We start from the raw sequence: 14,997 nt of genomic DNA on the forward strand, positions 1-14,997 counted from the left end.
GGGTTCGAGCTGTGGTCCAGGAATATCCCACCTGCTGCAGAGCAACTAAGCCCGTGCGTCACAATGAAGAGTAGCCCCCGCTTTCCACAACTAGAGAAAGCCCGCGTACAGCAACGGAGACACAACACAGCCATAAATAAATAAATTAAAAAAAAACTTAGATCACTAATACTTTTGAACCTCCTTGTGTTCCTCTCACTGATCATTTTATACCTTTTTTGAATATCTGAAATATTTGATTAAAAAATTAAATTTGAAAGTGATAACAGTCCGTGCCTCTGGTCTTCCTAATGTTGATTAGGAACTGGTCTTCCTAAGGTTGATTCCCCAGGTGACTGCCTTGCCCTCCTGCAAGTGTACACATAGCATGTACATGCATACTTGGGGAAGGATAATCTGTAAATAGATTTCTGTTTAAGGTTAATGTATAGTGGCTTTGTCATTGTTATTATTTATAATGCCTTTATTGAGTTCTAATTCACATACCATAAAATTCACTCCTTTAAGCTCATGCAGCTCAGTATCAAAAAAACAAACAACCCAATCCAAAAATGGGCAGAAGACCTAAACAGACTTTTCTCCAAAGGAGATATACAGATTGCCAACAAACACATGAAAGGATGCTCAACATCACTAATCATTAGAGAAATGCAAATCAAAACTACAATGAGATATCACCTCACACCAGTCAGAATGGCCATCATCAAAAAATCTACAAACAGTAAATGCTGGAGAGGGTGTGGAGAAAAGGGAACCCTCTTGCACTGTTGGTGGGAATGTAAATTGATACAGCCAATATGGAGAACAGATGAAGTTTCCTTAAAAAACTAAAAATAGAACTACCATATGACCCAGCAATCCCACTACTGGGCATATACCCTGAGAAAACCATAATTCAAAAAGTCATGTACCACAATGTTCATTGCAGCTTTGTTTACAATAGCCAGGACATGGAAGCAGCCTAAGTGTCCATCAACAGATGAATGAATAAAGAAGATGTGGCACATATATACAATGGAATATTACTCCCATAAAAAGAAACAAAATTGAGTTATTTGTAGTGAGGTGCATGGAGCTAGAGTCTGTCATACAGAGTGAAGTAAGTCAGAAAGAGAAAAAAAATACCGTATGCTAACACATATATATGGAATCTAAAAAAAAAAAAAAAAAGGTTCTGCAGAACCTAGGGGCAGTACAGGTATAAAGACGCAGATGTAGAGAATGGACTTGAGGACACGGGGAGGGGGAAGGGTAAGCTGGGACGAAGTGAGAGAGTGGCATGGACATATATACACTACTAAATGTAAAATAGATAGCTAGTGGGAAGCAGCCGCATAGCACATGGAGATGAGCTCAGTGCTTTGTGACCACCTAGAGGGGTGGGATAGGGAGGGTGGAAGGGAGACGCAAGAGGGAGGAGATATGGGGATATATGTATATGTATAGCTGATTCACTTTGTTATACAGCAGAAACTAACACACCATTGTAAAGCAATTATACTCCAATAAAGATGTTAAAAAATAAATAAATAGAGTAAACAATGTAAAAAAATAATTCACTCCTTTAAAGTGTAATACTTGGGGGTTTTTTTTGTTTGTTTTTTTTAGTATATTTACAAAGTTGTGCAACCATCACTGTATCTAATTCCAGAAAAATTTCATCAGTAGATAGATTTTTGTAAATAGGTAGATTTTCTAGATTAGGCAGTGTTGCTAAAGAAAAAACAATTTTCTGAAAAATGTCTTATGTTTTAAGGTACTTGTTTTCTTTCTAGAATCTCAGCTCTTGATTGAAAGGCATGAGACTTATCCCCATAGGATTGACTGTCAGTTTGAAAGCTCCAGTGAAAAAATCCCTGTTTAGTGAAGTATGCAAAATTTGGCTTAATTTGTATATTCTCAGTGACTGTGGCCAAGAGTTTGACACAATCTTGATCTGGTCCAGTTCCTTCCTTTCCTTTTCAGCCCTTATTTGTAGACAAATCTTTTTTTTTTTTTTTTTTTCTCTTTTTGCTTCTCTTGGAAAGAAAACTTTTATGGCTTCACAACTGAAACAACAAGATTGTCATATGAGTCAGAATTATCACTTTAGATAATTCCAGTGATTTTTGTCTGAAAGTGACTCCAAGGAAGTTACTGGAATGTTATGTGGCCTACCTTTTGTCAACTTAAGAAGAATTTACCGTAAATATATCAAAACCTGTAAACTTCCCAGATAGCTCAGTCTGTCATACAAAGACTATGTTTAAGAGGTCAAGTAAAGGAAGGGTAAACCTACCTAAAGCCAGCTCTCCAGTTGTTGCACTAATGGATAGAAGCAGGGTGTTCATAATTTAGAATAGCTGTTTGATCCTAAACTCTTTTTCTTGTTACTTTGTAAGACTGGAGACAGAATACTGTCCTGAATGGATCCTGGGACAGACCTTATACAGCAACTTCTGTAGTCTTAAGTAGTTTTATTTATAATAGGAAAGTAGGTGTTTTTGACCTGGAAATATATAATACTTAAATAATGAAACAGTTTTTTTGAGCTCAGCTGTGTAAATGTCCCATTTTGCTCACCTCTTTACATGTCACACTGGGGATGGCCACATCAACTGAGTGGATCACATCAGTTTGATGCAAATGACCACCGTCTATCAGCTTCCCACCATTCTGGTCCAGTGTAAAATTGTGGCTATTTTTATTTAAAAGACCTATTTTTTCCATACCAGGTGAGTTGAAGAAACAGTGATTGTGTTGGCCGACACAGGGCTCAAACCTGTGTCCCCTGCATAGGCAGGCGGATTCTTAGCCACTGCGCCGCCAGGGAAATCCCAGCATACAGTATTTGTTTTTCTCTTTCTGACTTACTTCACTCTGTATGACGACTCTAGCTCCATGCACCTCACTACAAATAACTCAACTTCGTTTCTTTTTATGGCTGAGTAATATTTCACTGTATATATGTGCCACATCTTCTTTATCCATTCATCTGTCGATGGACACTTAGGTTGCTTCCATGTCCTGGCTATTGTAAATAGTGTTGCAGTGAACATTGTACATGTCTCTTTTTGAATTATGGTTTTCTCAGGGTATATGCCCAGTAGTGGGATTGCTGGGTCATACGGGAGTTCTATTTTTAGTTTTTTAAGGAACCTCCACACTGTTCTCCATAATGGCTGTATCAATTTACACTCCCACCAACAGTGCAAGAGGGTTCTCTTTTCTCCACACCCTCTCTAGCATTTATTATTTGTAAATTTTTTGATGATGGCCATTTTCTGACCAGTGAGAGGTGATACCTCATTGTAGTTTCTATTTGCATTTCTCTAATGATTAGTGACATTGAGCATCTTTTCATGTGTTTGTTGGCAATCTGTGTACCTTCTTTGGAGAAATGTCTGTTTAGGTCTTCTGCCCATTTTTGGATTGGGTTGTTTGTTTTTCTGGTATTGAGCTGCATGAGCTGCTTGTAAATTTTGGAGATTAATCCTTTGTCAGTTGCTTAGTTGGCAAATATTGTCTCCCATTCTGAGGGTTGTCTTTTTGTCTTGTTTATGGTTTCCTTTTGCTGTGCAAAAGCTTTTAAGTTTCATTAGATCTCATTTGTTTGTTTTTATTTCCATTTCTCTAGGAGGTGGGTCAAAAAAGGATGTTTCTGTGATTTATGTCATAGGGTGTTCTGCCTATGTTTTCCTCTAAGAGTTTTATACTGTCTGGCCTTACACTTGTAGTGTCTGGTCTTCAATCCATTTTGAGTTTATTTTTGTGTATGGTGTTAGGGAGTGTTCTAATTTCATACTTTTACATGTAGCTGTCCAGTTTTCCCAGCACCACTTATTGAAGAGGCAGTGCAATTTCTCCATTGTATATTTTCTCCATTGTGTATTCTTGCCTCCTTTGTTAAAAATAAGGTGACCATATGTACGTGGGTTTATCTTTGGGCTTTCCATCCTGTTCCATTGATCTATATTTCTGTTTTTGTGCCAGTACCATACTGTCTTGATTACTGTAGGTTTGTAGTATAGTCTGAAGTCCGAGAGCCTGATTACTCCAGCTCCGTTTTTCTTTCTGAAGATTGTTTTGGCTATTCGGGGTCTTTTGTGTTTCCATACAAACTGTGCAATTTTTTGTTCTAGTTCTGTGAAAAATGCCATTGGTAGTTTGTTAGGGGTTACATTGACTCTGTAGATTGCTTTGGGTAGTATAGTCATTTTCACAATGTTGATTCTTTCAATCCAAGAACATAGTATCTCTCTCCATCAACTTGTATCATCTTTAATTTTTTTCATCAGTGTCCTATAGTTTTCCACATACAGGTCTTTTGTCTCCTAAGGTAGGTTTATTCCTAGATATTTTATTCTTTTTGCTGCAGTGGTAAATGGGAGTGTTTCCTTAATTTCTCTTTTCAGATTTTTCATCATTAGTGTATAGGAATGCAAGAGATTTCTGTGCATTAATTTTGTATCCTGCTACTCTACCAAATTCATTGATTAGCTCTAGTAGTTTTCTGGTAGCATCTTTAGGATTCTCTATGTATAGTATCATGTCCTCTGCAAACAATGACAGTTTTACTTCTTCTTTTCCTATTTGGATTCTTCTTATTTCTTTTTCTTCTCTGATTGCTGTGGCTAAAACTTCCAAAACTATGTTGAATAATAGCAGTGAGAGTGGGCAACCTTGTCTTGTTCCTGATCTTAGAAGAAATGGTTTCAGTTTTTCACCATTGAGAATGATGTTAGCTGTGGGTTTTGTTGTTGTTGTTGTTGTTGTTGTTTTTTGCTCTACGCGGGCCTCTCACTGTTGTGGCCTCTCCTGTTGCGGAGCACAGGCTCCGGACGCGCAGGCTCAGCGGCCATGGCCCACGGGCCCAGCCGCTCCGCGGCATGTGGGATCTTCCCGGACCGGGGCACGAACCCATGTCCCCTACATCGGCAGGCGGACTCTCAACCACTGCGCCACCAGGGAAGCCCTTAGCTGTGGGTTTGTCATATATGGCCTTTATTATGTTGAGGTAGGTTCCCTCTGTGCCTACTTTCTGGAGAGATTTTATCATAAATGGGTATTGAATTTTGTCAAAAGCTTTTTCTGCATCTACTGAGATTATCATATGGTTTTTATCCTTCAGTTTGTTAATATGGTGTATCACATTGATTGATTTGCATATATTGAAGAATCTTGCATTCCTGGGATAAATCCCACTTCATCGTGGTGTATGATCCTTTTAGTGTGCTGTTGGATTCTGTTTGCTAGTATTTTGTTGAGGATTTTTGCATCTATATTCATCAGAGATATCGGCCTGTAGTTTTTTTGTGACATCTTTGTCTGGTTTTGGTATCAGGGTGATGGTGGCCTCGTACAGTGAGTTTGGGAGTATTCCTCCCTCTGCTGTATTTTGCATGAGTTTGAGAAGGATAGGTGTTAGCTCTTCTCTGAATGTTTGATAGAGTTCGCCTGTGATGCCATCTGGTCCTGGGCTTTTGTTTGTTGGAAGATTTTATTTTATTTATTTATTTTTATTTTAATTTTTTTTGCGGTATGTGGGCCTCTCACTGTTGTGGCTTCTCCCGTTGCGGAGCACAGGCTCCAGACGTGCAGACTCAGTGGCCATGGCTCATGGGCCCAGCCGCTCCGCGGCATGTGGGATCCTCCCGGACTGGGGCACGAACCCGTGTCCCCTGCATCGGCAGGCGGACTCTCAACCACTGCGCCGCCAGGGAAGCCCTTGTTGAAGATTTTTAATCACAGTTTCAACATCAGTGCTTGTGATTGGTCTGTTTATACTTTCTATTTTTTCCTGATTCAGTCTCGGAAGGTTGTGCTTTTCTAAGAATTTGTCCATTTCTTCCAGGTTGTCCATTTTATTGGCATAGGTTGCTTGTAGTAATCTTTCATGATCCTTTGTATTTCTGCAGTGTCAGTTTACTTCTTTTTCGTTTTTAATTCTGTTGATTTGCATCTTCTCCCTTTTTTCCTTGATGAGTCTGGCTAATGGTTTATCAATTTTGTTTATCTTCTCAAAGAACCAGCTTTTAGCTTTATTGATGTTTGCTATTGTTTCTTTCATTTCTTTTTCATTTATTTCTGATCTGATCTTTATGATTTCTTTCCTTCTGCTAACTTTGGGTTTTTTTTTGTTCTTTCTCTAATTGCTTTAGGTGTAAGGTTAGGTTGTTTATTTGAGATGTTTCTTGTTTCTTGAGGTAGGACTGTATTGCTATAAACTTCCCTCTTAGAACTGCTTTTGCTGCATCGCATAGGTTTTGGGTCGTTGTGTTTTCATTGTCCTTTTTTTCTAGGTATTTTTTGATTTCCTCATTGATTTCTTCAGTGATCTCTTGGTTATTTAGTAGCGTATTATTTAGCCTCCATGTGTTTGTATTTTTTACTGTTTTTCTCCTGTAATTGATATCTAGTCTCACAGCATTTTGGTCGGAAAAGATACTTGATACGATTTCATTTTTCTTAAATTTACCTAGGATATTGTCTGTCCTGGAAAATGTTCCATGAGCACTTGAGAAGAATGTGTATTCTGTTGTTTTTGGATGGAATGTCCTATAAATATCAATTAAGTCCATCTTGTTTAATGTTTAATGTGTCATTTAAAGTTTGTATTTCCTTATTTATATTCATTTTGGATGATCTGTCCATTGATGAAAGTGGGGTGTTAAAGTCCCCTACTATTATTGTGTAACTGTCAATTTCCCCTTTTATGGCTGTTACCATTTGTCTTATATATTGAGGTGCTCCTATGTTGGGTGCATAAATATTTACAATTATTTTATCTTCTTTGTGGATCGATCGCTTGATCATTATGTAGTGTCCTTCTTTGTCTCTTGTAATAGTCTTTATTTTAAAGTCTATTTTGTCTGATATGAGAATTGCTACTCCAGCTTTCTTTTGATTTCTATTTGCATGGAATATCTTTTTCCATCCCCTCATTTTCAATCTGTATGTGTCCCTAGGTCTGAAGTGGGTCTCTTGTAGACAGCATGTGTATGGGTCTTGTTTTTGTATCTATTCAGCCAGTCTATGTCTTTTGGTTGGAGCACTTAACCCATTTACATTTAAGGAAATTATTGATATGTGTGTTCCTATTACTGTTTTCTAATTGTTTTTGGTTTGTTTTCCTAGGTCTTTTCCTTCTCATGTGTTTCCTGCCTAGAGAAGTTCCTTTAGCACTTGCTGTAAAGCTGGTTTGGTGGTGCTGAATTCTCTTAACTTTTGCTTATCTGTAAAGGTTTTAATTTCTCCATCAGATCTGAATGAGATCCTTGCTGGGTACAGTAATCTTGGTTGTAGGTTTTTCCCATTAAGCACTTTAAATATGTCCTGCCACTTCCTTCTGGCTTGCAGTTTCTGCTGAAAAATCAGCTGTGAACCTTATGGGTATTCCCTTACATGTTATTTGTTGCTTTTCCTTTGCTGCTGCTTTTACTATTTTTTCTTTGTATTTAATTTTTGATAGCTTGATTAATATATGTCTTGGTGTGTTTCTCTTTGGGTTTATCCTGTACGGTACTCTCTGTATTTCCTGTACTTGATTGACTATTTCCTTTCCCATGTTAGGGAAGTTTTCAACTGTAATCTCTTCAAATATTTTCTCAGACCCCTTCTTTTTCTCTTCTTCTGGGACCTCTATAATTTGAGTGTTGTTGCATTTAATGTTGTCACAGAGTTCTCTGAGACTGTCCTCAGTTCTTTTCATTCGTTTTTCTTTATTCTGCTCCCTGGCAGTTATTTCCACCATTTTATCTTCCAGCTCACTTACCTGTTCTTCTGCCCCAGTTATTCTGTTATTCTTTCTAGAGTATTTTTAATTTCATTAATTGTATTGTTCATCACTGTTTGCTCTTTAGTTCTTCTAGATCCTTGTTGAATGTTTCTTGTATTTTCTCCATTCTGTTTCCAAGATTTTGGACCATCTTTACTATCATTACTTTGAATTCTTTTTCAGGTAGCTTGCCTATTTCATCTTCATTTATTTGGTCTTGTAGGTTTTTATCTTCTTCATCTGTAATGTATTTTTTTGTCGTTTCATGTATTTTTTGTTTTTTTGATGTGTGGTGCTGTATTCCTGTCTTACTGGTCGTTTGGCCTGAGATGTCCAGCACTGGAGTTTGCAGGCAGTTGGATAGAGCTGGGTCTTGGTGCTGAGGTGAGGACCTCTGGGAGGGCTCACTCAGATTGATATTCCCTGTGGTCTGATGTTCTCTGTTAGTGAGTAGTTTGGACTCGGAACTCCCACCACAGGAGCTCGGGCCCGACCTTCAGACTGGGAACCAAGATCCCACAAGCTTAGTGGAAGGGTTAAAAAAAAAAAAAAAAAGGGAAGAGAGAAAGAAGAAGAGGAGCAGTACAATATCAAAGAATAAAACACAAAATAAAATTAGAAAGATAATAAATGTATTAGTAGAAATAAAACTATAATTGAGACAACTGCAACAAGGTAAAAGAAAACCACAACAGAAAAAAGAAAAAGAAAGGGGGGGAACAAGTTAAAAGGAGGGATCACTAACAAAATATAAAGAATAAAATAAAATTAGAGAAATAAAAGATTTATTAGGAAAAATAAAAATATAAAAGAATCAAGAACAATGAATCAACAAGGTAAAACAGGAGCCCAATCTAAAAGAGGAAAACAGAAAAGAAAACAGAAAAAAAAAAAAGAAAAGCCTTGGCTTTGGGGGCGGAGTTTAGGTGGGGGTGGAACTTAGGCAGGGGTGGGGTTTAGGGAGGTGGGGCAGGACCTAGGCCGGTGGGGGCGGTGACGTTTGAGCATGGGGCGGGGCCTAGGCGGGGCACTGTTCAAGCCTGGGTCCGGTTCTCTGCTCAGGACCTGTGCAGAAGGGGAGAGGCAGCACGTGGAAAGAAGGGCCTCTGGAATGTGGAGTTCCGGAGTTTGGAGGTAGGGCGCTGAGTGAGCATGTGTGGGTGGGGTTTAGGCCGCGCGCGTTGGAGGGGGACCGAGTGTAGAGGTGGAGCCCTGGGTGGGGGTGAGGCGCGGTGCTTGGGTTCTGCACAGCAGGAGGGAGGCTCTTAGGACAGAGGATTAGGCCCAGGAGCCCAACAGGCTTCCCGGTGCCTAAGTGGACAGGGAAAGTGCTGGCCCCGTTCCCTTCCGTTCCTCCGTGCCCCTCCCCCACCATCTCCCCCAGGGTCTCCCCCCATCGCCGTTGGCCCCCTAACCGTGGGTGGGTCCTGCTGGGTGTAGGAACTCCTCCCCTACCCCAGCCGCCTCTCAGGGGTGCCGGTCCCGGAGGTCCGGTCTTACCTTTGCTCCCCTTTCCCTCCCTCCCACTCCCTCAGGACCCGCACGGCTGGAGGGGGCCTAGAGGATCAGGCCTGGGATCTCAACAGGTTCCTGGGGGCCCAAGTGGACAGGGGAACCTGGTCACTCTCCCTTTTGATCCTCTGCCCTCCCAGTGCTTCCCCAATTTCCCCCTTCTGGCATGGGATCCCTTCCCCTCCCCTAGCTGCCACTCTGGGGAGCCAGTCCCCTCCTGCCTCCACTTCTCTTCCCCCTTCACTCCTCCCATGCCACATGTCCTACCCGGTTGCTGGGGGTTCCTCCCGTCCCCTTCGGTGTCCGTGGTCCCCCACTGGTGCCTGCTAGGTGCCCTAGTTGTGAGGAGACGGGCATTCCGCATCCTCCTAGTACGCCATCTTGACTCCACCTCTCCTGATTTCTTTTTTTTAAGTTATTTTATTGAAGTTTAGTTGATTTGCAAGTTGTGTTAATTTCTGCTGTACAGCAAAGTGATTCAGTTATACGTATGTATACGTTTTTCTTTTTCATATTCTTTTCCGTTATGGTTTTTCACAGGATATTGAATATAGTTCGCTGTGCTATACAGTAGAACCTTGTTGTTTATACAGACAGAAGTTTTAAATTTCTCACCATTCTGAGTTAACATGATGAAATCTCATGCCATCCCAGTTCTGTCCCACCTGGGATGTGAACCATCCCTTTGTCCTGTGTATTCTGCCCATTAGTCACTTAGTAGCCATCTTGGTATCTCATCAACTGTTGAGGTATCAGTGCTCATGTTTAAGTCGTCCTTATTTTACTTAATGATGGCACCAAAGTGAAAGAGTGGTTATGCTGGCAATTCAGATATGCCAAAGAGAAGCCGTAAAGTGCTTCCTTTAGGTGAAAAAGTGAAAGTTAATAAGGAAAGAGAAAAGTTGTATGCTGAGGTTGCTAAGATCTGCCTTACAAATGAATCTTCCATCCGTGAAATTGTCAAGAAGGAAAAACAAATTTGTGCTCGTTTTTTTTTTCACACCTCATATTGCGAAATTTATGGCTACAGTGTGTGAAGAGTACCTAGTTAGGATGGAAAAGGCATTAAATTTGTGGTGAAAGAGATGAACAGAAGACAGGGTTCATTACTGTTCTTTGTTTCAGGCATCCAGTGGGGTCTTGGAACGTATTCCCCACAGGTAAGGGGGGACTAGGGTAGACTCGGTTTTGTGTATAAGACCTGGCTTAGAATAACTAGGATGGAGGTTTTTTTTTTTTCTTTTTTAACATCTTTATTGGAGTATAATTGCTTCACAATGGTGTGTTAGTTTCTGCTCTATAACAAAGTGAATCAGTTATACATATACATATATCCCCATATCTCTTCCCTCTTGCGTCTCCCTCCCTCCTACCCTCCCTATCCCACCCCTCTAGGTGGTCACAAAGCACTGAGCTGATCTCCATGTGCTATGCGGCTGCTTCCCACTAGCTATCTATTTTACATTTGGTAGTGTATATATGTCCATGCCACTCTCTCACTTCATCCCAGCTTACCCTTCCCCCTCCCTGTGTCCTCAAGTGCATTCTCTACATCTGTGTCTTTATACCTGTACTGCCCCTAGGTTCTTCAGAACCACTTTTTTTTTTTTTTTTTTTTTTTTAGATTCCTTATATATGTGTTAGCATACGGTATTTGTTTTTCTCTTTCTGACTTACTTCGCTCTGTATGACAGAGGCTAGGTCCATCCACCTCACTACAAATAACTCAGTTTCATTTAGGATGGAGTTTTTGTTGGTACCAACTTAAATGAAAATCAGAACAAAATCTTCTCTTCTCCCTTTTAGATTTCCCTTGATCTGAGTCTTTCCTATAAATAGGCTACTTCAGATTGCTTGTATTGTGAAAAATAAGCATAATTTTGGGAAGAAGATTTTCAGTTATCAGTATCAATGGGAGATGGCAGCTCTATGAGTCATCTTCAAATAGAGGAAAAAGTTTAAATTGACACTGAAATATATATTTTGATTTTTTTGAGAGGACTTCTTCATGCCTAATGATTTTTGTCAGTATAATATTAAAATGGTTATTCTTTCTGAGCATGCACATTGGGCAGTCTTTGAGAAGCCTGGATGGTGTTGGAGTAAAAGCTGCTGCTATTTTTAGTTTGCACGGTAAGGTATAATTCATGCAATGGATCATATGTATTTGGATTACTGAAAGTCAGTTGCATTTATATATTTCTAAAGGTCCAGTGTTACACCTATGCAGTTCAAATCACCTTGCTTCTGGATCTCCCCAATGCTTTATTTATTGCTGGTAATAAAACCTTCTAGTCACGATGCACAGTTCTTTTAATACCCTGCTGGACTGGATTTGTATCTGCTTATATTCGCAAATGAAAACTGGTCTCTCGTTTTCCTCTGAGGATGTCTTTTGACCACATCTCCATAGATTTAGATATATTGTTTCCTTTTTGCTGATAATTTTTAAATAGTCTTATTGAAATTTCCTTCTTTCATATTATAGTGAGTTTTTGTTAATTTCATATTTAATTTTATCAAAATCAGAGAATATAGCTGTAACATTTCCTAATTTTGTAGTAGTTGAGACTTTCTTCATATAACTTATATAATTTAATTTAATGAATTTTTCTAGCTATTTAAAATATTTTTTGTTGGGTTCAGAGTTGTATGTATATATTAAATCTGGCTTGTAAATTGTATTATCTATATCATTTATATTTTTATTTGTTGTCTTGATCTTTTAAATTTCTGAGAGACATGTTCAACTTCTCCTCTTATGATTGTGATTTTCTTAAATTCTTGTATTTCTGGTTTGTTTTGTGTTTTGTATGTCTTGACATGATGCTGTTTGATTTATAGTTTATGACATATCTTTGTGATTGTGTCTTATTTTTTTTAAGATGTTGGGGGTAGGAGTTTATTAATTAATTAATTTATTTATTTTTGCTGTGTTGGGTCTTCGTTTCTGTGCAAGGGCTTTCGCTAGTTGTAGCAAGCGGGGGCCACTCTTCATCGCGGTGCGCGGGCCTCTCACTCTCGCGGCCTCTCTTGTTGCGGAGCACAGGCTCCAGACGCGCAGGCTCAGTAGTTGTGGCTCACGGGCCTAGTTGCTCCGCGGCATGTGGGATCCTCCCAGACCAGGGCTCGAACCCGTGTCCCCTGCATTAGCAGGCAGATTCTCAACCACTGTGCCACCAGGGAAGCCCTGTGATTGTGTCTTTTAATAGTAACATAATTTTTTTGTATTAAATGTTTTTTGCCTTAAATTATTCTCTCTGCCAATAATCTTGCCATGTGTGCTTTTTGTTTGCATGTGTCTGTGTGTAATTTCTTTGCATATCCCTTTATTTTAAACATTTAGCTATAATACCTTTGAAGGTATAGCAATATCAACAAATAGATTTGTAAGTATTATGGAAAGAATGATGAAAGCTAGTAGTTTGTTCCCTGTGGGTATTTGTATTTTGGCATGTATTTTAGTTATCCCTTCACTTATTTATTCAGCAAATAATTTATTGAGACCTTCCAGGAACTTTGGAGAGGGAATGTGGGGAGAGCTGTGTTCGGTAGTATGATCAGGGAAGGCCTTCTCTGATAAGGCGGGCATTTGAGCTAGCATCTGGTTAAGCTAACCTGGGGGAAGAGCATTCCAAGCAGAAGGAACCATAAGTCCAAAAACCCTAGGGAATGATTGAGGTGTTTTTGAGGAATAGAAGGAAAACCAAGGCTTACTTGGTGGTGCAGTAGTTAAGAATCTGCCTGCCAAAGCAGGGGACACGGGTTCGAACCCTGGTCTGGGAAGATCCCGTATGCTGCAGAGCATCAAGGCGCGTGCGCCATAGTTACTGAGTCTGCGCTCTAGAGCCCGTGAGCCACAACTACTGAGCCCATGTGCCACAGCTACTGAAGCTAGCATGCCTAGAGCCCATGCTCCGCAACAAGAGAAGCCACTGCAATGAGAAGCCCGCTCACTGCAATGAAGAGTAGCCCCTGCTCACAGCAGCTAGAGAAAGCCCACGCACAGCAACAAAGACCCAATGCAGCCAAAAATAAATAAATGAAATAAATAAATTTAAAAAAGAACAAAAATAAAAAACATTTTAAAAACACAAAAGAAAATCAGTGTGTCTGGATCTTAATGATTAAAGATGGAGAAGCAGGCAGGGCCCAATTCATGTAACATTTTGTAGGTCATGTTAGGGAGTATGATTTTATTCTAAGAGTTACGGAAAGCCACTGGAAGATTTCAAGCAGGAGAGGGCATGTTCAGATATGTTTGTATAGACCTTTTCTGAGCTGACCTACAGTTTACATACAGTGAAATACACAGATTTTTTTTTGCACTTTTTTTTTTTTTTTTTTTTTTTTTTGGCGTTACGCGGGCCTCTCACTGTTGTGGCCTCTCCCGTTGTGGAGCACAGGCTCCAGACGCGCAGGCCCAGCGGCCATGGCTCACGGGCCCAGCCGCTCCGCGGCATGTGGGATCCTCCCGGACCGGGGCACGAACCCGTGTTCCCTGCATTGGCAGGCGGACTCTCAACCACTGCGCCACCAGGGAAGCCCTACACAGATTTTAAGTGTACAGTTGGAATGAGTTTTTAACGACTGCATGTACCCGTGTAACCCACACCTTTATTAAGATAAAAAAATGTTTCGGGGCTTCCCTGATGGCTCAGTGGTTAAGGATCCGCCTGCCACTGCAAGGGACATGGGTTCAAGCCCTGGCCCGGGAAGATCCCACATGCCGCAGAGCAACTAAGCCCCTGTGCCACAACTACTGAGCCTGAGCTCTAGAGCCCGTAAGCCACAACTACTGAAGCCTGTGCGCCTAGAGCCCGTGCACTGCAACAAAGAGTAGCCCCTGCTCACTGCAACTAGAGAAAGCCCGTGCACAGCAACGAAGACGCAACACAGCCAAAAAAAAAAAAAGACCAAGTCCAAGAACCACACCATGCACAACCAGTCCCGAAAATGGCACAGAAATGGCATCAAGAAACCCCAATCACAATGATATGAATCTCTTAAGGGGGTGGACCCCAAGTTCCTGAGAAATATGTGTTTTGCCAAGAAGCACAAGAAGGGCCTAAAGAAGATGCAGGCCAACAACACCAAGGCCATGAGTGCACATGCTGAGGCTATCAAGGCCCTCGTAAAGCCCAAGGAGGTCAAGCCCAAGATCCCAAAGGGCGGCAACCACAACCTCAGTCAGCTTGCCTACATTGTTCACCCCGAGTTTGGGAAACAGGCTCATGCCCGTATCGCTAAGGGTCTAAAGCTTTAAGGCTCTGCTGGCCAAAGGCCAAGGCCAAGGCCGCAGCTGCAGTTACAGCTGCAGCTCCAACTCTAGTCCAGCTCAGGCTCCCAAAGCTGCCTAGGCCCCCACAAAGGCTCCAGAGTAGAGGCCTTTATCTATCAATGTGAGGACAGAAGGACTGGTGTGACCCCTGGGCTGCTGTCTTCATGGGACTGGTGTCCTCCTGTGCTATTTGTACAAATAAATAGGGGGGAAGAAAGATATAAAATATTTCTGTCACCCCAGAAAGAGTCTTTATTCCTCTTCTCAGTCCGTCTCCACTACCAGCACCCCAACTACTATTCTGTTTTCTTTCACCATAGATTAATTTGTGTGTTCTTGGACTTCATGTAAATAGGATCATTCAGTATGTGCTCCTATTATGTGTCTGGCTTCTTTTACTTACCATAATGAAGATTTATTCCTGTTGTTGGTTGGATCGGGAGTTCAT

At 40.8% G+C, this 14,997-nt stretch overlaps 1 protein-coding gene and 1 pseudogene across 5 annotated transcripts in view; both read left to right on the forward strand.

The window, feature by feature from the left end:
- YEATS2 (YEATS domain containing 2) overlaps positions 1-14,997 on the forward strand; it is a 111,863-nt gene that overhangs the window by 8,782 nt on the left and 88,084 nt on the right. The gene's annotated exons all lie outside the window — the stretch shown is intronic.
- LOC132490506 (large ribosomal subunit protein eL29-like) lies at positions 11,329-14,652 on the forward strand (annotated as a pseudogene).

Source organism: Mesoplodon densirostris, chromosome 5 (assembly GCF_025265405.1).
Source record: "Mesoplodon densirostris isolate mMesDen1 chromosome 5, mMesDen1 primary haplotype, whole genome shotgun sequence".
Lineage (NCBI taxonomy): Eukaryota > Metazoa > Chordata > Mammalia > Artiodactyla > Ziphiidae > Mesoplodon > Mesoplodon densirostris.